This window comes from Equus caballus, chromosome 10, assembly GCF_041296265.1.
Source record: "Equus caballus isolate H_3958 breed thoroughbred chromosome 10, TB-T2T, whole genome shotgun sequence".
NCBI lineage: Eukaryota > Metazoa > Chordata > Mammalia > Perissodactyla > Equidae > Equus > Equus caballus.
Window position 1 is genome coordinate 17,144,850 of NC_091693.1, and position 22,587 is coordinate 17,167,436.

Sequence of the window (22,587 nt, forward strand, 5' to 3'; positions counted from 1 at the left end):
TTAACATGCTTGGGGGAGAAGCCAGGGGGGACTCTCTCATTAGGTGGCCGCTGCTCCCGATTTAACAATTGTCCATAAGCCGCTCTGTGACACAGAAACTCCCGTGACAGTGTAATCGACTGTAACCACGAACAGATATTGGGTCCTTCCTGCATGCTGAGTGCTGCATGATTCTATCTCAGTCCCACTCATTCCCAAGCCCTGTGCGGGAGATGCTATTAGGGGGCCCCATTTAACAAGGAAGAAACAGAGGCTCAGAAAAGTTGAGTAACTTGCCTCAAGCCACACAGCTAGTAGGTGGTGGAGCCGGAACTTGAACCCAGGCAGCCAGACGTCACGGCCTGTGCTTGTTTTGCTTCATTAGCTTCCTAACCAGGGCGTCAATAAGGTTCGTTATGATCTGACCCTTCGTGGTCTCAGGTCACCGCCTCAGAGCAAAAAGGGCATCTGTTAGCAAGGTTACATATGTTCCTTGAGGTCCCAAATCTGCTCCCCAGGCGCGTCGTCTGGGAGAGGAGGCTGGTGGCTTTCTGAAGGACATGAGAAATGGTGGCATTTGTCTACCATGTTCCCTAAGTCTCCAGTCACCATCTGGCAATAAGACAAATGCGCAAATTGTCTGCGTCTTGGAAAAGAGCAGAAAGTTGTTCAGCCAGCTGCTAAAGAACCAACCACATAACACTCTTGTTCTGGTCACTCCTGCTGTGCATCAAATTCCTCCCAGACTGAGAAGCTTAAAACAATCGTTTTAGTCGGGTCGTGATTTTGCGAGTCAAGAATTTGAGAAGAGCTCGGTGGGGAAGTTCTTGGGGTCCCTCCTGCAAGGGCAGAAAGTGCTAGAAGAGACCATGGTTACCTGAAGCCTCGGCTGAGCTGCCTGTCCGAGTCGGGGGGAACCGTGAAAACATCACGCTGAGAGGGAAGCCACATAACAAAACGCCACATGCTGTAGGATTCCATTTCTATGAAATACTCAAAATAAGTAAATCCATAGAGATAGAGAGTAGAGTAGAGGTTTCCAGAGACGGAAGGAGAGGGGAATGTGGGGTTGACTGCTTAATGAGTATGGGATTGCCTTTGGGGACGATGCAAATTCTTGGAACTAGATAGAGGTGATGGTTGCACGACACTGTGAATGTATTAAAGGCCACTTATGTGCACTTGAAAGTGGTGAAATTTGTATTCTGTGAATTTCATCTCAATAAAAAAAATTTTAATGACTCCGTTTTTGGCTGGAGCAATGAGAATCAGGATGGGTCTACTCCCTGTGATGGGGGAAAATTAGGGAGAAACTAGCTGGGAGATGAGGCGCTCCATTTTTGGAGGTCTTAAATTTGATACGCTCAGCAGACATCCAGAGCCAGACAGCGGGGCCCGGAGCTGAGGGGAGCGGTGGGTGGAGAAACAAATTTAGAAGTTATTGGCATCCATGAGGCATTTTAAGCCACGGGGCTGGATGAGATCATCTAGAGGGAGGGTGTGGAGAAGGGAGAGAAAATGATCCGGGACGGAGCCCCTGGGCCTCGCGGAGGGTCAGCGTCAGGCAGAAGAGGACTCAGGGAAAGAGACTCCACAGGAAGGGAGGGGGCGGGGGAACCCCAAGAGTGTTTGTGTTGGAAAAGCAAAGAGAGTAATAGCAAAGATTGGCATTAGACCAAATATCCATAAACAGAGGACTGTTGAGCAAATCGTGGTGCGTCCGTATAATGGAAGACGTGCACGGGCAAGAGAAAATCAGGAGGGCGTTCTCTTTTCTTTAATGCGGAAAGATTCTACGAAATGATAGTGGAAATGCTCAAGACGTATTGCTGACATTATAAAGCAAAGCCTATGACACTTAAAAAAAAAAAAAAAAAAAAAAGCAAAGAAAGGTGTTGCAAAGGGTCAAGCCTGGCAGATCCCTCTTTAACCAAGCGTTGGGAGCGAAGCCCCCCAGGGCAGGGGCGCGTGGAGAGCGCGCGCCTGCGCAGTGATGCACAGGAGGACCCAGCATCGCTTCTGGGCGGATCCCGCCCCAAGCACCGCCCCCGAATCTCATCGCGAGAAGACATCAACCCACTCGCATCTCCAGGGTCCTTCTAGAAAATGCCCTGTGCTCTTCAAAGTGTCGGGGTCACAAAAGTCAACGGAAGATGGGGAACGGCTCCGGTGGAGGAGGGGAGAGAGATACACGACTGCCTGGGAGTCAGGATCTCACGTTAAATCCTGGGCGGGAAAAATGCAGCGGCTGAAAAGCACGTGACCGGGACTATTGACAAATGAGCGCGCGCGGACTCTGAAGATCAGATAACCCTGTGGTGTTAATGTTGAATTTCCTGACTTGGGGTCAGTACTGTGGTTGTGTAAGAGAATGTCCTTCTTATTTTGTTTTTAAAGATTGGCACCTGAGCTAACAACTGTTGCCAATCTTCTTTTTTTTTTTCCTGCTTTTTCTCCCCAAATACCCCCAGAACATAGTTGTACATTTTAGTTGTGGGTCCTTCTAGTTGTGGCATGTGGGACGCCACCTCGAGGTGGCCTAATGAGCGGTGCCATGTCCGCACCTATATGCGAACCAGTGAAACCCTGGGCCGCTGAAGCGGAGTGCACGAACTTAACCACTCCGCCACGGGGCTGGCCCCTGTCCTTCTTATTTTTAAGTAAAAACTGAAATATTTAGAGGTAGAAGAGAATGATGCATGCAACTTACTCTCAAATGGTTCTTACAAAAATACATATAGATATATATATAGACAGAGAGAATGAGAGAGAGAGAGTAGGGGTGGGGCGTATTATTTCCTAGGGCCACCTTATTAAAATCCCACAACCCGCTGGCTTAAAACAACAGAAATTTACTCTCTCGCAGTTGTGGAGGCGGGAGGTCTGGAATCAAGGGGCCGCAGCAAATCATGCTCCCGCCGAGCCCCCAGGGCAATCCTCCTGGCCTCCTCTTAGCTTCTGGTGCTTTGGTGACAATCCTGGTCTTCCTCAGCCCCAGCTGCACGGCTCCAGTCTCTGTCGTCACCCGGCGTCATCTTATAAGGACACGGGTCATGTTGAGTTAGGGCCCACCCTGCTCCAGGCTGACCTCATCTTAATTAATTACATCTGCGATGACCGTCCTTGCAAATAAGGTCACATTCTGAGGCCCTGGGGGTTAGGACTTCAGTACATCTTTTTGGGGGAGAGACAGCCCATAACAGAGGGAGAAAGAGGGAGAGAGAGAGAGAGAGGGAGGAACGATGAAGCAGACGTGGCAGAGTGTCGCGGGTTTGCAGGAGTTCCTGGTCCTAGTCTTGCAACTCACCTGTGAGTTTGAAGTGATTTCAAAATAAGAAATTAAACAGCACAGAGAGGAGAGGCTTTCGGGGAGGGGGAGCAGGCAGTGGGGGCAGAGAGGCAGCCGTTCTGTTGGGTTTACGAGACGGAGGCCCCGGTACCTGGACAAGGGCCACCCGTCGGAGAGGTGGGGACAGAAACCAGACCTCAGCGTGTCCGTGGAAATCTGAGGATGGCCGTTCTCTGGAGGTGCTCTGCTGTGAAGAGGGGAGGGGAGAGGGAAGTGGTCGCTGGAGGCGGGGTCAGAGAGGGCTTCTGAAAACCAAGAAATGATGCGTGAGAGATGGTGAAGCAGACAGGGTGATGGAGATGGGCCCCAGGGTGGAGGAGGGACTGGCTTTTGGTGGGAGCATGGACCCCTCCTCCAAGGGAGGAGAGAGAGTCTACTCTGGCCGATGCACATTTCATGGTGGCATGCTGAAAAAGCAAACAGATTTATTTGATTTCATTCATTTTCTTTTATAACAAAAATTGACATAGTGCTTACATGCCAGAACCCTCTTCTAAGCACTTTGCAAATATAACTCGTTTCATTTGCATGACAATCCTCTAAGGTGGGTACTCTTATTATTATCATCCCCATCTTACAGATGAGGAAACTGAGGCGCAGAGAGGGGATGCGACCTCCCCAAGGTCACACAGCAGTGCACTTGGGCAGTGGGGCTGCAGAATCCACTCTTAAACTCTACCCGACAATGCTTGTCTGTGCTCGCCGTCCTTCTGGCCTCTCTTCTTAATGATGGAAGATATCACACTAGCAGTTGGGGGATTGAGGCTGAGTGACGGGAGTGGAAGGTTTGAGAAGAGAGGAGAGCCACCAGCCGCCGCCTTGGAGAGGAGACCTTACTAGAAAAACAGGAGGGCTACGGGTTTGAGGTTTGTGGTGCTGGGTTTGCTGTGAAATCCGGGAGGCTGGCTGTTTGCCTATTTTCTGCATCGCGGTGAGGAACGGCTTTGGCAGGAGCAGGAGGAGAAAAGTGGCCCCTCCTCAGCTCACCGTCCATCTGCTGATCCTCCCTGCTCCCTGAGCCCTGGAAACTGGCGCCGGCTGGCCCGTCTGTCCTTCCAGCCAACCGCCTGGATCCAAGTGAGCTAAGCTCGGGGGACCGAGCATGTCCCCAGGCCGCGTGGGAGGGAAGGGCCTGGAAGGATGTCACAGACCAGAGTCCAAAGGAAATGAATTCCATGCCAGGAACGGGGAGCCCAGGGCAGGGGGCGGGGAGCTGTGGGGCTGGAGGGAATGTGAGGGCCTCCAAGGTGGCCGGGGAGGTTTCTCTCTCAGCGCCAGAGAAAGCAGGGCCTGTGGCCGGTCCCCTCCCGCAGTCCCGGCGAGTCACGGAAAGACCCAGGGTTCTGCGGTGAGCCGGCCCTGAGCTGGAATCTCAGCGCTGTGGTTTCTTGGCTGGATGCGACTTTAGGGACTCTGATGGGCTGAGCTCCGTATAAATCCTCAGAATGTCGCTTCACAGATGTGATCAAGTTAAGGAGAGTGAGACAGGGAGCTGATCCTGGATGATCCAGGCGGCCCAGTGTGATCCAAAGTGTCGTCATAAAGAAAAGAGGGAGGCAGGAGGGCTGACGCAGAGACGGAGGTGCCAGGAGGGAGCAGAGACTGACGGACGCGAGAAAGGGCCCTGAGCCAGGAGTCCAGCGGCCTCTGGAAACTGGAAAGAGCAAGAAAACGATTCTTCGCTGGAGCCTCCAGAAGGAATCATTCTAGACTTCCAGGCTCCAGAACTTAAGACGATAAATGCGTGTCGTTTGAAGCCACTGAGTTTGTGGTGATCTGTTACAGTCGCAGAAACTTGCTGGGGTAAGTTTCTTCATCCCCCCCGAGCCTCAGTTTTCTCAGTCCATGAATTGGGGCTCACTGACTCCTCACGGCGTTGTCACCCCCGTGGATGCACGGATGCATGGACGCACTGGACATGCATAGGATGGTGGCCGGCACCCAGTAAATGCTCGAGAAACATCAGCTCTCCTGCCCTCAAAATGGAGATAAACCGTTCGTTTATCTGACAAACATTCATGGAACGCCTACAATGTCACGGCCAGCGTTCTGAGTGCTGGAGATGCCGCGTGAACAAGACAGGCCGGCACTCTGGCCCTCGGGAGCTTCCATTCCAGAGAGAGAGAAGAACAAGAGAAATGAGGACACACTGTGGGATTTCGGACGGTGGTAAGTGCTGTGTAGCGAACAGATCTAGAAATGGGAACTGAGAGGGCTGGCTGACCGGGTCAGGGAGCCCTTGTGGAGAAGGGGACATTTCAGCAGAGACCTGACAGAGGAGAGGGAGCACGTCCTGTGGATATCAGCAGGGAGAGCCTTCCAGGCAGAAGATTTAGCAAGTGCAAAGGCCCTGGGGCAGGAGCATGCCTGGAGTTTTCAAGAAAACAGCAAGGAGGCCAATGAGGCTGGAGGAATGAGCAGGCGGGGAAATGACATCAGAGAGGTGGCAGCTGTGGGAGGGGGCAGATTGTCTGGGGCCTTTGGGACCACAGGAAGGACCCTGGCTTTTATTCAGAGTGAGGCAGGAGCCGTGCGAGGACTCGGAGCTGAGGAGAGAGAACCTGACTTCGGTTTTAACCAAGTCCCTCTGGCTGCCGAGTGGAGAACACAGTGTGGGGACGAGAGAGGCTCTAATGTAGGAGTGATCACAGGGCTGGTTGGAGCAATAAAGGAGTCCGTGTTTGCAGAGCGGGGGCCTGGCACGTGTGTTGGATGCTAATTATTACTGTTGTCGTTATTGTTGCTGTTTCCCTCCCGGTCACAGAAGATCATGGAGTCACAGATTCCCAGAGGTTGTCCCCCAGGCTGTAAATTCCACACCCTACGACGAGGAGTCCTCCTCACCCCCTACAGGATGCTCTGCTTCCTCCTTATGTCGGACTCTCCCGTTCTTCATCTCCTTCATGACCCTGAACTCCAGCGGTTACTATGGTAACTCAACCGCCATGCCCGGCCCCCTTCTTTACCACCCGCCTCTGCTTCCAAGGCTGAAAACCAGGGACTCAGTTTCCCAGCATCCTTTGCTACCAGTGACAGTCATGTGACAGCATGGTGGCCAATGAGATGAAAGCAGAAGTCAGCTGGGAGGCTTCTGGGAAGCCTTGGTGGTTCTTCCCTTCTTCCTGCCTTGAATGTGGATGTGATGGTCAGAGTTGTGGCAGCCATCCTGTGGTCATGAGGCAACAGGCACGAAAGTCAACATGCTAAGGGTGGTGAGGCAGAGAGACAGAAAGAACCCGAGATGTCAGCTGTCAGTGAATTAACGCCTGAAACCTCCTTCTTCCAGATTTTTTTTGTGTGAGAAAAATAAGTACCTGTTTGTTGACATCATTGATTCCTGTTAACTTGCAGTCAAACACATTCTCTGATGATTTTCTTCCAGGAGGGAAACTGGGCCCAGAGAGCCATGGGATGGTACTCAACATGTCACGGACCGTTGCTGGAGGTGCCAGGACAGGACTGCAGGAGGGGACAGTGTGAGATCTCAGACCTTAAAACCAGAGAGAGAGGCGGCCTCCATTCTTTTTTGGGGAAAATAAGAATTTGGGGACTATGAGTTTAAAATGTGCCAGGATCTCTTCCTGAAGAAAAACTTGGTCTCAGATTCAAAATATAAAACCAACAGGCGGAGACACGCAGGGAGGGCAGACTCGGAGAAGCATTGGAATTCCCAGGTGTCCTTTGGGTGCCAAACAAAGAAACAAGCGATAAAACCACACTGCTCTGCCCACATTGTATTCCCAAGAACCAACTCTGCCTTTTTTACAGAAGCCTGAGCTTCTGTAGTTTAAAAGTAAAATAGCCATGCCCAGTGGTGTAGCAGTTAAGTTTGTGCACTCCATTTTGGTGGCCCAGGGTTCATGGGTTCAGATCCTGGCTGTGAACCTAGCACCACTCATCAAGCCATAGTGTGGTGGCAGTCCTGCATACAAAATAGAAGAAGATTGGCACCGATGTTAGCTCAGGGCCAATCTTCCTCAGCAAAAAAAAAAAAAAAAAAAGTAAAATAGCCCAGTAAAGACAGCCTCTTAGTTTGATGTGATCAACACATAGGGAAGGTGATTCCTATCAGTTCACCCTGGAAAGACACTACATGAATTTTATACCAGAACCTGCATGTGGCTGCGCAGCCCAGAGCTGGGGAAGGAGTGTGTGTCTCTCCATCAGGTCGACTTCACCTGGGGGACCCAGAGGCCTCATTTCTCCACTTGTATCAGTCAGTCGGGGTAACGTTAGCTGCTGTAACAAACAAGCTCGAAAATGTGAAACGGCTCAAACAATGACAGAAGTTGATTGTTGCTCGTGGAAAGTCGTGGTTTTTCTTGATCAGCCGGTGGTTTTCCTCAAGGTGTGACTCAGAAACCCGGGTTCCTGCCACCGCCTGGCTCCTCCATCTCCAACGCTTGGCTTCCAAGGTGGCCCCAGGGGTCGTCTCTGTTCCAGTCGGCTTGAAAGAGAGAAGTGAATAGAGGGTGATGGTGGGAGGCTTTAACCGGCCAGCCCGGGTAGTGTGCACGTCCTTTCCAGTCATGTCCTGTTGCTTAGAACTCAGTCACGTGGTCACACCTAATGGAAGGGAGGCTGGGGGTGTTGTGCAGAGCTGTGCATAGCGGCACAAGGAAACAGTCCTGCAGGACCACCAGCCTCTGCTGGTCTTCATAGTCCTGAAATAGTAATAATAAGATGCAACTACAGGGGCCGGCCCAGTGGCGCAGCAGTTAAGTGCGCATGTTCTGCTTCTTGGCAGCCTGGGGTTCGCCGGTTCAGATCCCGGGTGCGGACATGGCACCGCTTGGCAAGCCATGCTGTGGCAGGCGTCCCACATATGAAGTGGAGGAAGATGGGCACGGGTGTGAGCTCAGGGCCAGTCTTCCTCAGCAAAAAGAGGAGGATTGGTGGCAGATGTTAGCTCAGGGCCAATCTTCCTCAGGAAAAAAAAAAAGATGCAACTACAAAAATAGGAAAATGGTGGTGGTGTGGTGAACTGTGATGTTGGTCTAGCCAGCATCCTTCTTCCAGCAGCTCCAGCCTTCATGTTCCTCAGGAAACCACGCCTCTCGCTGTCTCTTCCATGTGATTCCCACGGCACTGACTCCATTTCCGTCCCTGGGTCAGCACACGACCCACGCACAGTCAAGCAACGCTCAAGCTGGGACTTTTCCTGGAGTGACTGAGACACGGAGGCTGTCTTTCCTCTTCATACTGGATGAATCTGGGAAGACAGGAGCCTTGAGCGGCTGGGAGCCTACCTGTGAAAAGAGCCAACACAGAAGAAACTCTAGAGTCAGAGGGAGACAGATTCTGAGGACATTATCTCGCACCTGGATTCAGCCATGCCTGAAGTCAACCATCCCTGAGTTATGTTAGCCAATAAAATTCTTTATGAAAAATTTTATTTCTCTTAAGCCAATTTGGACTGTAGCTCTATTATTTGCAACCAAATGATGTCCAACTAATAAATTTATTGACATTCCCAATACTACTACTGGCCATAATAATAAAAAGTTACATAATGCTTACCGCATGCAAGCCACTTAACCTGCATTAACTCATTTACCTTTTTTTTTTTTTTTTTTTTTTTGCTGAGGAAGATTCACCCTGAGCTAACATCTGTGCCAATCTTCCTCTTCTTTATATGTGGATCACCGCCTCAGCATACCTGACGAGTGGTGTAGGTGTAGGTCCACCCCTGGGATCTGAACCCGTGAACCTGGGCCGCTGAAGTGGAGTGCGCGAACTTAACCACTACACTGTGGGGCTGGCCCCCTGCGAGAACACATTTAATCTCCATGACAACCCTAGGAGGGTCATTCTATTATCCCTGTTTTACGGCAGAGGATGCTGAGGCTCAGAGAGGTTAAGAAAAGCTGGCAATGTTCGTACAGCTAGTAAGCAGAGAACTTGAGTCCAAACTCAAGCGTTCTTGGCTGATTTATTAGTTACACATGCAAAAAATTCATTGAACTACAAGCCAGACGTTGTTCTAGGCCACTTAGGATGCAGCAGTGAACAGAAACTAAAAGAAAATTCCTGCCCTCGTGGAGCTTACATTCTAGTAGGAGCAGGCAAATAACAAGCAAAAACCATAAATATGTAAATGATACAGTAAGTAAGAAAGTGAAAAGTGGTGAGGATGTAAGAGGTCGGAGATGGGGGTATTTTTTTGGTCAGATTATGTCTTATTGAAAAGGTAACATTTGAGCAAAGACTTAAAGGAAATGAGAGAGTAAGTCATGGAAATATCTGAGGCAACATCAGTTTAGGCAGAGGGAACAGCCAGTGCAAAGGGCCTGAGGCAGCACTGTGCCTACTGCAATGAAAAAAAAAAAAAGGCCAGAGTAGCCAGGGCAGAGTAAGGAAGACAGAGAGTGAAGGGAGATGGAGTCAAAGAGGTAAATAGAAGGCACAATGAGGAGACCATGATGAGAACCTGAGCTTTTACTCTGAGGGGTTCTGAACAGAGAGGGACGTGATCTGACGTAGGTGTTAACAGGAGCCCTCCGGCTGCATGTGGGGAATCTTTTACAGAGGAGCCAGAGGTTGCTAGATATAACAAATAAAAATACAGGATGCCCAGGGAAATTTAAATTTCAGATAAACGAGGAGTAATACTTTAGTGATAAGCATGTCTCACACAATATTTGGGACATACTTATACCAAACAAAATTGTTTATCTGCAATTCAAGTTTCACTGGGTGTCTTATACTTTTCCGGCAGTCTCACTCCCTGGGGTGGAAACAGGGGGGCCAGTGAGCAAGCTGGGAGGTAGGAAGTGATGGAGACCAAACTAGGGTAAAAAGTGGGTGGATTCTGGGTCCCTCCGGAAGGTCGAGCTGATGATATTTCTTAACAGGTCCTGTGTGATACATAGGAGTACGCAGGGGTCAAAGGTGACTCCCATATCTGGGCCTGAGCACCTGGAAGGATGGGGTTACCGTGGACTGACATGGGGAAGATGAGAGAGGGCGGGTTTGGGGAGAAATGTAAGGTGTTCCCTCTGGACCGTTGGGTGTGACATGTCCATTCGGGACCCAAGTGGGGCTGACAAGAAGCCGCTTGAACCCGCAGTCTGGAATTTAGGAAACAAGTCCTCCTCTCACGGTGGGCTGCCCTCTTGGACTTCAAGGTCAGGCTCCCCCTGCCAGGTGAAGGGCGAGGGGGCGGTCAGCGGGTGCAAGCCACGACCCAGAAGGTCGTCGTGGCCTCCCCAAGCCGTCCTCCCTCGAACAAGGAGACAGAGGAGACGCCTTCGCTACTTCCCTGGTGTCACAACTTGAATGGTGTCCAGCGAAAAAGATATGTTCAAGTCCTGGCCCCCAGGCCCTCAGAACGTGACTTCATTTGGAAACCGGGTCTTTGCAGATTTAAGGTACGTTGAGATGAGGTCGTGCAGGTCGTGAGATGAGGTCGTGTAGGTTGAGAGGAGCCCTAATCCTGTATGGCTGGTGTCCTTATAAAATCTGGACACAGACACGCTCAGAAGAAAGGCGACGTGAAGATACACGGGGAGAAGACGACCGTGTGGCTGGCGCGATGCGTCCACGAGCCAAGGATGGCCGGCAGACACCCGGAGCCGGAAGAGGCCGGGGTATCCTCCCCAAGAGCCGTGGATCCAGACTTCCGGCCTCCAGAGCTGCGAGAGAACACACTTCTGTTGTTCTGAACCACTCGATTGAGGGTGCTTTCTCACGGCGGCCCCTGGAAACGAATGCACCCGGGAAGCGCTCGTCTTGGTTGGTGGCCTTCTTGACACCTGGTCCCCGAGGGAGGGCGTTGTGAGTTTGGTGACCTGGAACCTTCTCCAAAAGCACAACCAAGAAAGGCCTTGAGCCTGCTCGTTGCGGGTATGTAGCCTGGAGGTCTGGCTGAGCAGCTTGCAGGCTTCTCTGTGCGACACTGTCCACCCCGCAGTGGTCACCGAGGGCAGCAGGATGGCCGCTGGTTGAGGGACAAGCTCAGCCAGCCTGGCCTCTCCAGCATGCACCAGATCCTTGTGGAAACCTTTTTTCTGCTTTTCCAAGCTCTTGCTGAACTCGATGAAAGCACCTGCCGAGGCCAGCAGTCGGTGGATGACGGCCCACTGCTTGTCTTTATAAATAAAGTTTTATTGAGACACTCATTCATTTGCAAATTGTTATTTACGCCGCCTTCACACCACAATGGCAGAAATGAGTAATTGCAATGGAGAGTGCACGGTCCCCAAAGCCCAAAATAGTTACTCTCTGGCCCATTCCATAAACAGTCTGCCAACCCCTTGACCTAGACAAGTCTCCCTGATGGTTCGTAGACCTAATTCCTTCCACCATCCTCTGGAAGGAAAACTGGGCTGCTGAGAGTTCTTGGGGGAGTTTTTCACAAGGATCGACCCCATCGGTGTGTGTCTGCCCGCTTAGCCATGAGCATTTGACAGGACCGGCTCCTCACACCCGCCAACCTACGGATCCCTACTGGGCTGCCTTAGGGCTCAGACATTCGAATTGTTTTCAAAATAATAGACACTCGTTATCCAGCAATCGGTTTTTTAAAGGACTGAAAGTGTGGGCCGGTGAGTTTATGCGACATTCACAATTTTGACCCTTAGACATAACAATCCATGAACACGATGAGGAGTCCTGATGAGCATCAGTGGGAAGCCAGGGGTACAGATGACAGTTGGTCTCATGTGAACCCCAGCGTTCGATTAATTTTGTTGTTTTGTGTCATTTGTCTAGTCTGCAGGAAAACTGACTTCCAAGTAAGTAATCAAAACGTTTTTAAAATGCTAATTTCATTTTTAATATAGAAAAGTATCAAGAAGTGGCCCAAATGATGCCTTTTGATGTTTCTTTTGGAAATTATAAAAGTCCTTGAACATAGCAAGAAAATGCGTTTAGTACACTGCTCAAATGAAAGATATGAATACTTATTGTATGGAGAGAGAGAGCTGAAGTCTGGCAGTTCAGGGCTGCTATGTGGCTCCATAATCATGAGGGACCCAGGCTCCTTCTAACTTGTGGCTCTGCCATTCTCTATCAGGTGGCTTCCCCCTCATGGTCCAAGGTGGCTGCATGAGCTCCAGTCATCACATCTGGACTCCAATCATCAAGAAAGAGGAAGAGACGATGAAAGTCAGTTCTTTCTCTTTTACAATGCTTTCCAGAATTTGAAAATTAAAAAATGAGATTTCCATACAGCAACAGGGACAGAACCCCTCTGGCAGAGATTTACAACAAGACCAGAATGCTGGTCTGTTTTAGGAAGGTGAAGGTTTGGCCTCGGCCTTTGGGTTCAGTATTTGGAGAGCCACGTAGCCATCTCTGCCTCTCAGAACCCGGCAGCATCAGAGATGTTGTGGTTGCCTAGGTGACCATCCACCTCAGTGGTAGGGACCAGGCAGATCCCTTCCATCTGCCATCGTTATCTGAACACACACTGTCCCATTTATAACTGCGTTGTTGGAGGAATTAGGAACAAAAATCTCCTTCTGTTCTTCATATGTTGAATTTTTTTGCACTTGAAATATCAAAGAATAATTTATACCTCAAGAATAAAATGCTGAACTAATAAACGATTATAAACGATTATTGTGAAAGCTGCTGATTTTGTGACCAAAACAACTATATAAGGCTTATCCAGGGGCCGGCCCGGTGGCACAGCGGTTAAGTGCGTACGTTCCACTTCAGTGGCCCAGGGTTTGCCAGTTCAGATCCCGGTGCAGACATGGCAGCGCTTGGCAAGCCATGTTGTGGTAGGCGTCCCACATAGAAAGTAGAGGAAGATGGGCACGGATGTTAGCTCAGGGCCAGCCTTCCTCAGCAAAAAAGAGGAGGATTGGTGGCAGATGTTAGCTCAGGGCTAATCTTGCTCAAAAAAAAAAAAAAAAAAAAAAAAGGCTTACACATATTTAAAGAGTGAAATAGGTGCAGATACACATTTAAGAAGGACAATATACCCTTTTTGAGCCAACCAAAGCTGAAGTTAATTTTTAAAATAATAAAAGAACAAATAATAGAGATTGGATTTTATTGTCATTTGTTACGATTCTAATCTTACAGAATTATCATGCACTAGCATTCATAACATTATATAAAATAACCACTAAGAACTGTATTTCATATTTGGTTATTTCACTTCATTTAAGCCATGACTTATTCAAGAAAAACTATTAGAAATTAAAAGCAGAATGTTAAGTTCGTTACTCCAAGATCTGGAGGAAATACTCCAAAATCGACCATAACATCCGTGATAAATCCTCTTTGATCCAGGTATATGAAGTGTAAAAGCCAAACAGAGAATTTTGTTCTTAATTTTGGACCTCGATGCAGAGAATGCAGGTATTTCTGACGCGCCTTCTGTGACCTGTTTCATCTCTGGCGCTTTCTCGTTTCTGTGTTACGTATGCGCTTTATCCATTTGTTTCCTTTATAATAAACACTTGAATCTGTCACCTAGCTAGTACAGCACTGACGATGCCTTACAATAATCAGTTGGGGTGGACTGTGAAAATAACGGCCCTCGAAGAATCGTGCTCCCGGGGTCCCCGCCCCTGTGCCACGTGACCTCGCCATGAAGAGGCGAGTGTGTTTCCCGCCTCCTGCTCTGGGCAGCCCTGTGACTGCTTTGACCAATAGCAGGAGGCACAAATGACGTAGCGCGACCTCCAAAGCCAGGTCTCGAGAGATGTGGCTGCTTCTGCTCTTATCACACATTCATGTACACACATACACACCTATATACACAATCATATACACGTACGTATGGATACACACAGACATAAGCACCTACATTTATACACACATATGTATATACACACATTGCATGTGTACATATCCACCCACGGATACACATTTAAATGCACACATGCAGATATGCACATTTATAGACAAACCCATAAATCCATTTACACACATATGTACACAAACATATAGACACGTATACCAACACGCAAATACATGCACATATATACATAGAAAGAGATGTGCTGGTACGTACATAAGCGTTTTCTCTCTTCTGGAAGGAGAATGAGACCCCGCCCGTTATGGTCGTGGGCTCCGGGGGGAGGCAGAGGAGACGTGGGGGTGGGTGGAGATGGCCCTTTCTATTTTCAATTCTTCGCCGTTTGACTGGCTACCCCCGTGCGTACCTTATTTTAAACTGTCCACAGGGCTATTTTGGCTGTGGGATTCTGGGTCCTCTCTTATTTTCTTCTTTATATGGATCCTTAGTAAATAAGAACCATACCACCACAACCTAAACGTAAAACGTGTTTGAAGCCAAGACCACAGGATCGGCCGCGGCCACAGGAATTCTTTTTTCTTTTTTTCTTTTTCTGCAGGTTTGATTGCTCTCGTAAATCTGGTCCGGAATAAGATGCTTACAGCCGTGTCTGAACAGCCTGGCCCCGGCACGTCCTCGCGTGTAAGACCTGCCAACCCAGCAGCTGCCACTGCTCGCATTCCTGGGGCTCCAAGAAATGACAGGAGCATCTGCCAAGGATTTACTCAGCCTCGGTGACAAAAGAGCTTAATAACAACAAATGACGGTGCGACAAGTTCGAACACAAGAGTTTACTATTCTAGGCGGCTTCGTGCTGGCAAACTCAGAGTATTTCCCTTGTGACTTTCGCGTTTGTGGTGAGAGATGACAAGAGTTTCACAATTCTGTTCAGAAATTAAAAAAAAAAAAAAACCCCCCACTGCACCGCTTCAAATCCCTCGGGGTCTGTGTAACCGAGATTAGAATGGGCAGCTGTCTCAAAACTGTCACCAGGTCACACGAGCCAGAACATTTGTTGAAAAGAAAGGCCAGCACGTTTAACAACCATTAAAACCTTTAAGACAAATACAATAAATAAAAGGTGGGGGAAACAGAGAAAAAAAAAAGGAACACAGCCATGAAATGATTTCAAATGTATGCATTCACAGTTTACGCGTTTTTTTAAACTTTCTTTGTGATTCTTTGGTCGCATACAAGCTTTAAAATTCAAACGTATCAAGCTCGCCCCTCACGGCTTCTGAGTTTTTTCTCCTTAGAAAAATATTTCCTCCACTTCTAAGAGCATATATCAATTCACCATTATTATTTTTTTTTTTTTAGCACTTGCTGTCCTCATGGTTTGCATTGGAATTTTTGATCCATCTGGAATTGATTTCCGTGAAAGGAACGTAGGAATCCAGCTTGATTCCACTCCCTCGATCTCCAAAGAAGGGTTTGACTGCTCGCTCTGTATCTTGCTTGCGGATTCGCAACATTGCGTTCATCAAAACCAAAAATCTCATATTGGGGGGCACCCAACTGTTAAGAATATTATACATTTATAATGCATTTTACCATCTGACATGACTTCCTTTTGGCCCCACCACGGATTACATTTCTTTTTCAAAGTTTCTCGGCTCCTCTCGGATGGTAACAATTTTCCAACAGTTCGTCTTGCACTTATGCGTTCATGCCCGGGAGCTCCGAGGTCGTTGGGAGGTTTAGTTTCTTAGGTCCCTAAGGCTATTGACAGCTGGTCACATCTCTAACCTAATGTCAGAGTCACGGGGAGGCGCTCAGCCGCGTCCCAGCTGCCACATGAGCCCACCCCGGTTGTTACGCTTTCACTGGCTCTTATAGAGCTCTCCTGAAGGAATTGGCCCTTTCCCACGAGAGCCTGGCCCGGGTTTACTTGTCACTGAGTTGAGCGTGACAAGGCATGTGCTCTGCAGCAATAGCTGGTAGGCTTTTTCAGGCACGGACACGCCATACCAAAAATTTTTTAAAACGATCGGGCATCCGCAGGGAGACACCTTCCAAAACAAAGACGCTTTATAAGAAGTGCAAATATTTGCTCAGAATGGGCAGGAAACGCTTCCAAGAACTGCAGAAAAATCTGGCGAACTTGGCAATATCCGTGAATGTGGTTTGGGGGTAATTTAATTTTTCTTTAAGTACAGTGTTGTTTTTTTAACGCAAGGAAGTGTAGAGAAAATTGAAAAATGCCCTGCTATCCTGCCACGTCGGCATTCTAAAAAAATAATGTTAGCAGATGTGAGAGGCACAGAGAGGGACGGTCATAAAGTTCCTCCCTCTCATTTCATTTCCCCACCTCCCAAGCAATGTTTTCATTGTTGTTTGTTAGTTTTTCTTCCAGAAAAAAACAAAAACAACGATGCATATACTACCATTTGTAACTACCGTTTGTAACTACATAATGCTTTTCATTTATATGAAGGTGATCCCATGTGCCCTATTGCCCCTTGGTATTTTTCACTTAAAATATTTTCCAAGTTGGGGCCGGCCGGGTGGCCTAGAGGTTAAGTTCACGTGCTCTGCTTCAGCGGCCCTGGAGTTTGCAGGTTTGGATCCCGGGTGTGGACCTAGCACTGCTTGTCAAGCCATGCTGTGGTGGCATCCCACATGAAATAAAAGAAGATGGGCACAGATGCTAGCTTAGTGACAATCTCCCTCAAGCAAAAAGAGCAAGATTGGCAACAGATGTTAGCTCAGGGCCAATCTTCCTCACCAAAAAATAAAAATAAAAATAATACATATTTTCCAAGTTGCTCTACATCAGCCATGGACATCTAAATCTTTCTTTTTCATGTCTGTAGAGGGTCCCATCCTCCCACAGTTGTGCCACCATTCATTAACCAGTTCTGTATCAATAGACCCTTGGATTTCTTTCATTTTGTACTCATAAAAACACTCACCTTTAAAATTTCTCAAACGGATACCATGGTGTATATTTGAGAGTATATTGTTAGAGAAAACGGGGACCCCAAACAAAGTGGTTTTGAAAATTTCATAGCTGTTGCCAGATTGCCCTTCGACCGGTTCACACCCCCAACCATAGTGAGGGGCATCGTTTCCTCACACCCTCGCCGGCACTGGGTGTTACACATTTTCAGAACTTTTGTACTGGATGGAGCTGGAACATGGTACCTCGTGCTTGTTTTCTAGAAATCTCAGCTCTATGCCATTGATCTCTACGGCCATCCTCAGCTGGTGACTGGTTTCGCTGGACATTGCTTGAATTAAGTGTGGGGCTGAGCATCTTTTTCTGTGTTGACTGGCTGTTGATACTTGTTTTTCTGTCAACTCTCCATTTGTGTCCCCTGACCATTTCTCTCAGGAGTTTTTCCTCTTTTTCTTCATCACTTCCACGAGCTTTTTGTAGAGGAAGGGCTGAACCCTTTGTCTCTTTTCCCCCAGTTTGTCACTATCTTTTGACCTTATGTTATTTTTTTCTCATATAAGAAAAATCTAAGTTTCCTGTGACCTCAGGGGCTAAGAAATTGGTTCCTTTGATGGTTTCAGGTTACCTGAGACTGGACCCCCTCCTTGAGTCCCAGCCTTGGCTGAAATTTATGTGAGGGTGACCAGATCTTTGTACTCGGAAAGTCCACTTGGCTTTGAAAAGATGCTCAATCATCCAGTCATCTTTCCCTCTGCAACTCTTCCAATTTTATTCCATAAATTTTTGATTGTCTGGAATTAATTCGGATGGAAGGATGGCTTCTGTTTCCCCAAATAGTCAGCTTGTTGTCCTAACACCCTTTCCTAGATAATTCGTCTTTCCCAAGCAGCTGTATCCTAAACCGTATTTACGTGGTTCTCCTGTTCTTCAGCCTGTACTGAACTGTTTTAATTATTGTAGGCTCATTGTATATTTTAAAATTTATCAGAACCAATCCCCTTTCATTATTGGCCTCTCTGTTTCTGGTTGTTTATTTCAGATTTTTTCCTCCCTATTCTCACATGGTGACAGCTTTTAAAACAGCCCACCTTGCAATCACAGAAACTGCTTCAGTTAAGCTCACACGGAATCTTGAAAAAGCAGTAATAGGAAATTTTCGCTTCATAGTTTTGATCTTGAACATTCTGTCATTGCTCACATTTCTTCTCTAAGTGTGAAAGTCACCGGAGAAACACTGGAACTCGCCTCGAGCATGAAAGTGGACTATAATCGTTGACATTAGCTACACATTCACAGTTGTTCCAGAACTTTCCCACCAAGGCTGGAACCCGATGGCTCTGCTTTACTCGAGTGTGACCAGACTTGTACACCCTGCAAACCCTCTTGTTTTTCCAGTTCTGCAAGAATAGATGAGCCCAGGCTGGAATTTTAGAAATTGACCCTTGGGAAGCTAAAAATTCTCCTAACCAAAAACACGTTGATTAAAAAACTCAAATACACATCTCAAGGTGACAGGAGAAGCTTTCTCTCAAGATCTGCAGCAGAGCTAATTTACTGGGCAGGAGAAGTGATGTGGTTTCCACATCTAACACATGTCTGTGGCTTGGTGACTTTTTTTTTTTTTCTTTTTGCGGAGGAAGATTAGCTCTGAGCTAACATCTGTGTCAATCTTCCTCTTCTTTTTTTTTTGCTAAAGTAAGATTAGCCCTAAGCTAACGTCTGTGCCAATCTTCCTCCATTTTATATGTGGGTCGCCACAACAGCATGGCTGACAAGTGGTGTAGATCTGTGCCTGGAATCCTGACCCATGAACCTGGGCCGAGAAAGCAGAGTGCACCAAACTTAACCATTACCCTATGGCCCGGCCCCTGGGTGGCTTTTTGAATGCAAGGGAAGGTATAAAGAAGAACCCCCACCTTATCTCCTTCAAAAAAAGGTGCATGATCCAGCTGCCAGATTTTTTACTACTTTCAAAAAAAAATGAATTGAAATTTACATAACATAAAATTCACCATCGTACCAAGCGTACAATCCAGTGACACTTAGTACATTCGCAAGTTGTGAAACCATTGCCTCTATCTGGTTCCAGAACATTTTCACACCCCAAAAGGAAACCCCCTACTCAGTAAGCAGTGCCTCCCATCCCCCCGCCTGGCAGCCCCTCCTCTCCTTCCTGTCCCTACAGACTTCTGAACAGTTCCTATGAACAGAATCCTACACTGTGTGGCCTTTTGTGCCTGGCTCCCTTTCCCTTAGATTAATGTTTTTGAGGTTCAGCCGCATGGCAACGTGTGTCAGTATTTCATTCCTTTTTATGTCCGAATATTTACGACTCAAAAAAAAAATAAAAACAGTATGAGTGCAGAGTTAGACATTCACAAAGGACAGGAAACCAAAATAAATCCTGAAGGGCTTCCCCACCTCGAATCTCCACCTGCCCTCTACCCACACCCTTACTTCAAAAATGATCAGTATAAAAACATAATAACTGTACGTTCCGAAACAAATATATCGGCATGCATTTAGTAACAGATTTTAATGTATTATTATTCCTTTAAAAAATATTCAGAAAAAGGGATCACATCTTTTTTTGTAGGACGGTTTGTTCACTGAGAGGTACGGCTTGGGGAGAACTTACTTCTGCAACTCGGGTGGGGTGGGGGATGGGCAGGGCATGGAGTAAGGGGGTGTGGGGCGTTGAGCATGTTCTGGTTCTTCCTCTGGGAGCTGGTTACACAAGTGTGTTTCGTCTGTGAAAATGTATCCAGCTGAACCCTTAGGATACACTCAGGTTTCAATAAAAGGTTTTAAAAATGTAGCCTGGAAATCAGTGCTCAGAGATCTGTTTCATTCTGGCGACTGCCTGGTATTTCTTTCTACAGGGTCTCATAAATCGTTTAACTGGGTTGTTTCCCCCTCCCTTTTACAAAAAATGCTCTAGCAAGCATCCCTGGCATATCTCAGCACATTTTGATGAGTGTGTTTGGAACCTTGATGGCTAGAACCACGTCGCCCTCCGAAGGATGTACCAATTGTCGCGTCTGCTAAGAATAGCCGGGTGTCCCAAACCCTCACCAGCACTGGGCATCCCCAAACTATTTTTTTCTTTTTTTTTCTTTTTCCCAAGTTCATTGTGAGTGATGAGATCGAAAGGCTGTTTGGCTTTGCACTTATTTTAATCATGACAGAGGTGGGGAAGAAGTATGGCGTCCTTGTTAAGAGACTGGTTTGCAGCCAGGGATCCAAATTTGGTCTCTACCATTTTCCAACAATGACCTTGGATGGTCACTGACTTCTTAGGGCCACGCGTTTATAGATGAGTTTCTTCATCTATAAAAATAGGGAGCATAGGGGCTGGCCTGGTGGCACAGTGGTTAAGTTTACAAGTTCTGCTTCGGTGGCCCATGGCTTGCTGGTTCGGATCCCAGGTGTGGACATGGCACCACTTGGCAAGCCATGCTGTGGTGGGCGTCCCACATAGAAAGTAGAGGAAGATGGGCACCGATGCTAGCTCAGGGCCAGTCTTCCTCAGCAAAAAGAGGAGGATTGGCAGCAGATGTTAGCTCAGGGCTGATCTTCCTCAAAAACAGAAAAAGAGAGAGAGAGAGAGCATAACAGTGCCTCCCTCTCCATTTTATTTTAGGCTCAAATAAGTAGATATTAGGAAAATGCTTGGAAGAGTGCCTAGCACATCGTATTATATAAATTATGTAATAATTTATTTGATAAATTAAATAAGTAAACGCTTTATCAACCTTTTGTTCTTTATTTTTCTGTGAATTCCCTATTGAGATCCTCACCAGATTGTTCCATGTTTTTTTCTTTGATATTTATGAGATCTTTGTAAATCAAAGGAATTCATCTTGAGTCATTATCCGTCTGGTAAATATGTTCCTCATTTTGTCATTTGTCTTTGACTTTGTGGATTTTTTTCTTTCTGAGGATTTAAATGTTTATAGAATCAGATTGATTCATCTTTTTTTTTATGACCTCTGGGCTTTGGGTCCTTCTTAGAAATGCCTTTCCTTTCTGAGATTATAAGAGAAGTCACTCCTGTTTTTATCTAAACATTTATTGTTTTCATTTTTACATTTATGTCTTTGGATCCATCTAAAAGGTGTTTTGAGGTTACAAAGAAGGAGAGAAAAGACCCAACTTCAGTCCTTTTTTCCAAATGGCTGGCCAGTTTTCTAAGCACCAGCTATGTTTAGAAAATCCCTTTTCTTCCCTACTGATTTAAAATGAATAGCAGCACAGTCAGAGTCTAAATTCTTGGATGCGTGAAGTTCTATTTCTGGACTCACGTTTCTGTCCCACTGTCTTGTTGGCCTATTTTTTCATCATGAGCAAACTATAGTGACACTGTAGCCTCCTCTCTCCCTTCATTATCGACGAGCTAAAATGCCCACGATAATTTCCATTTTCCTGAGCATTCTGGCCACTGCCAGAGGGTAGCCAATTTTAAATAGTTTGCCTTGTAATGTCAGGATGTGGCTGGATTAAGCCACATCCAGAGGCTTGCAAGTCAAGTATGGGGAATTTAGTTCATCTTGAATCTTTTTTTAAAAGATTTTATGTTTTTTTTTATTTTTCCTTCTCCCCAAAGCCCCTCAGTACATAGTTGTATATTTTAGTTGTGGGTCCTTCTAGTTGTGGCATGTGGGATGCCATCTCAGCATGGCTTGATGAGTGGTGCCATGTCCATGCCCAGGATCCAAACCAGTGAAACCCTGGGCCACCAAAGTGGAGTGTTCGAACTTAACCACTCAGCCGTGGGGCTGGCCCCCCAATTTTTTTTTTTTTTTTTTTGGTGAAGAAGATTGTCCCTGAGCCAAGATCTGTGTCAATCTTCCTCTAATTTTTGTATGTGGGACGCCCCACAGCATGGCTTCTGTGTAGGTCTCTGCCTGGGATCCGAACCTGGGAAGCCTGGGCTGCCAAAGCAGAGTGTGTGAACTTAACCACTATGCCACCAGGCCAGCTCATCTTGACTCTTTAACATCCTCCAATAACTGAGCACCTTCTCCTTAGAAACATCAAGGTCACAGATCCCAACAGGAAAACCTGCTCCAATAGCTCCTCGGGTGGAGAGTTGTCATACCCTCACTTTGGCCGAGCAGTCTCCCCACCACACCCCATCCAAGCTCCCGACCTTGAACTGAGTGTGTCATCCACACACTTGAGATGTGAGTCACATGCACAATTTTCTGAGAACGGACATGTCAGTCTTGAATTTTAAACACAGACCCACGCTGAGCTACGAAAGTCTTAATCTACGGCTCATTGATCAGAAGCAGCAACGGAGTCACAGAGCAGGCTGAAACTGGCTTATCACGAGATGTACAATCACACCCAAAATGCATTAATCCAGCCCCATCAGTGACGTGGCTTTAGTGTCCAACGTGGCTGGTTTGAGCTGTCAATCATGGAGCGCAAAGAACTGGAAAGATGAAAATAAAATCGCCCCCTGGTTAGTTTTTAAAAATTGTTTTTATAGAGGTATAATTTTCGTGCAGTGAAATGCACACATTCTAAGCAGGCGATTCAGTGAGTTTGGACACGTGTACACCTGTGCAACCACCACCCCAGACACAGAAGAAT

At 47.2% G+C, this 22,587-nt stretch overlaps 2 long non-coding RNA genes across 2 annotated transcripts; both read left to right on the top strand.

Moving 5' to 3' along the window:
- The first annotated feature begins 3,187 nt into the window (after positions 1 to 3,187).
- On the top strand, positions 3,188 to 19,813 carry LOC138915739 (uncharacterized). The gene is made up of 3 exons (XR_011421920.1): positions 3,188 to 3,288; positions 14,644 to 14,850; positions 15,405 to 19,813. It is a non-coding gene; the product is annotated as an uncharacterized lncRNA (long non-coding RNA).
- Positions 4,433 to 7,127, top strand: LOC138915738 (uncharacterized). Its single transcript, XR_011421919.1, has 2 exons — positions 4,433 to 5,497; positions 6,093 to 7,127. It is a non-coding gene; the product is annotated as an uncharacterized lncRNA (long non-coding RNA).
- Positions 19,814 to 22,587: the final 2,774 nt, after the last annotated feature.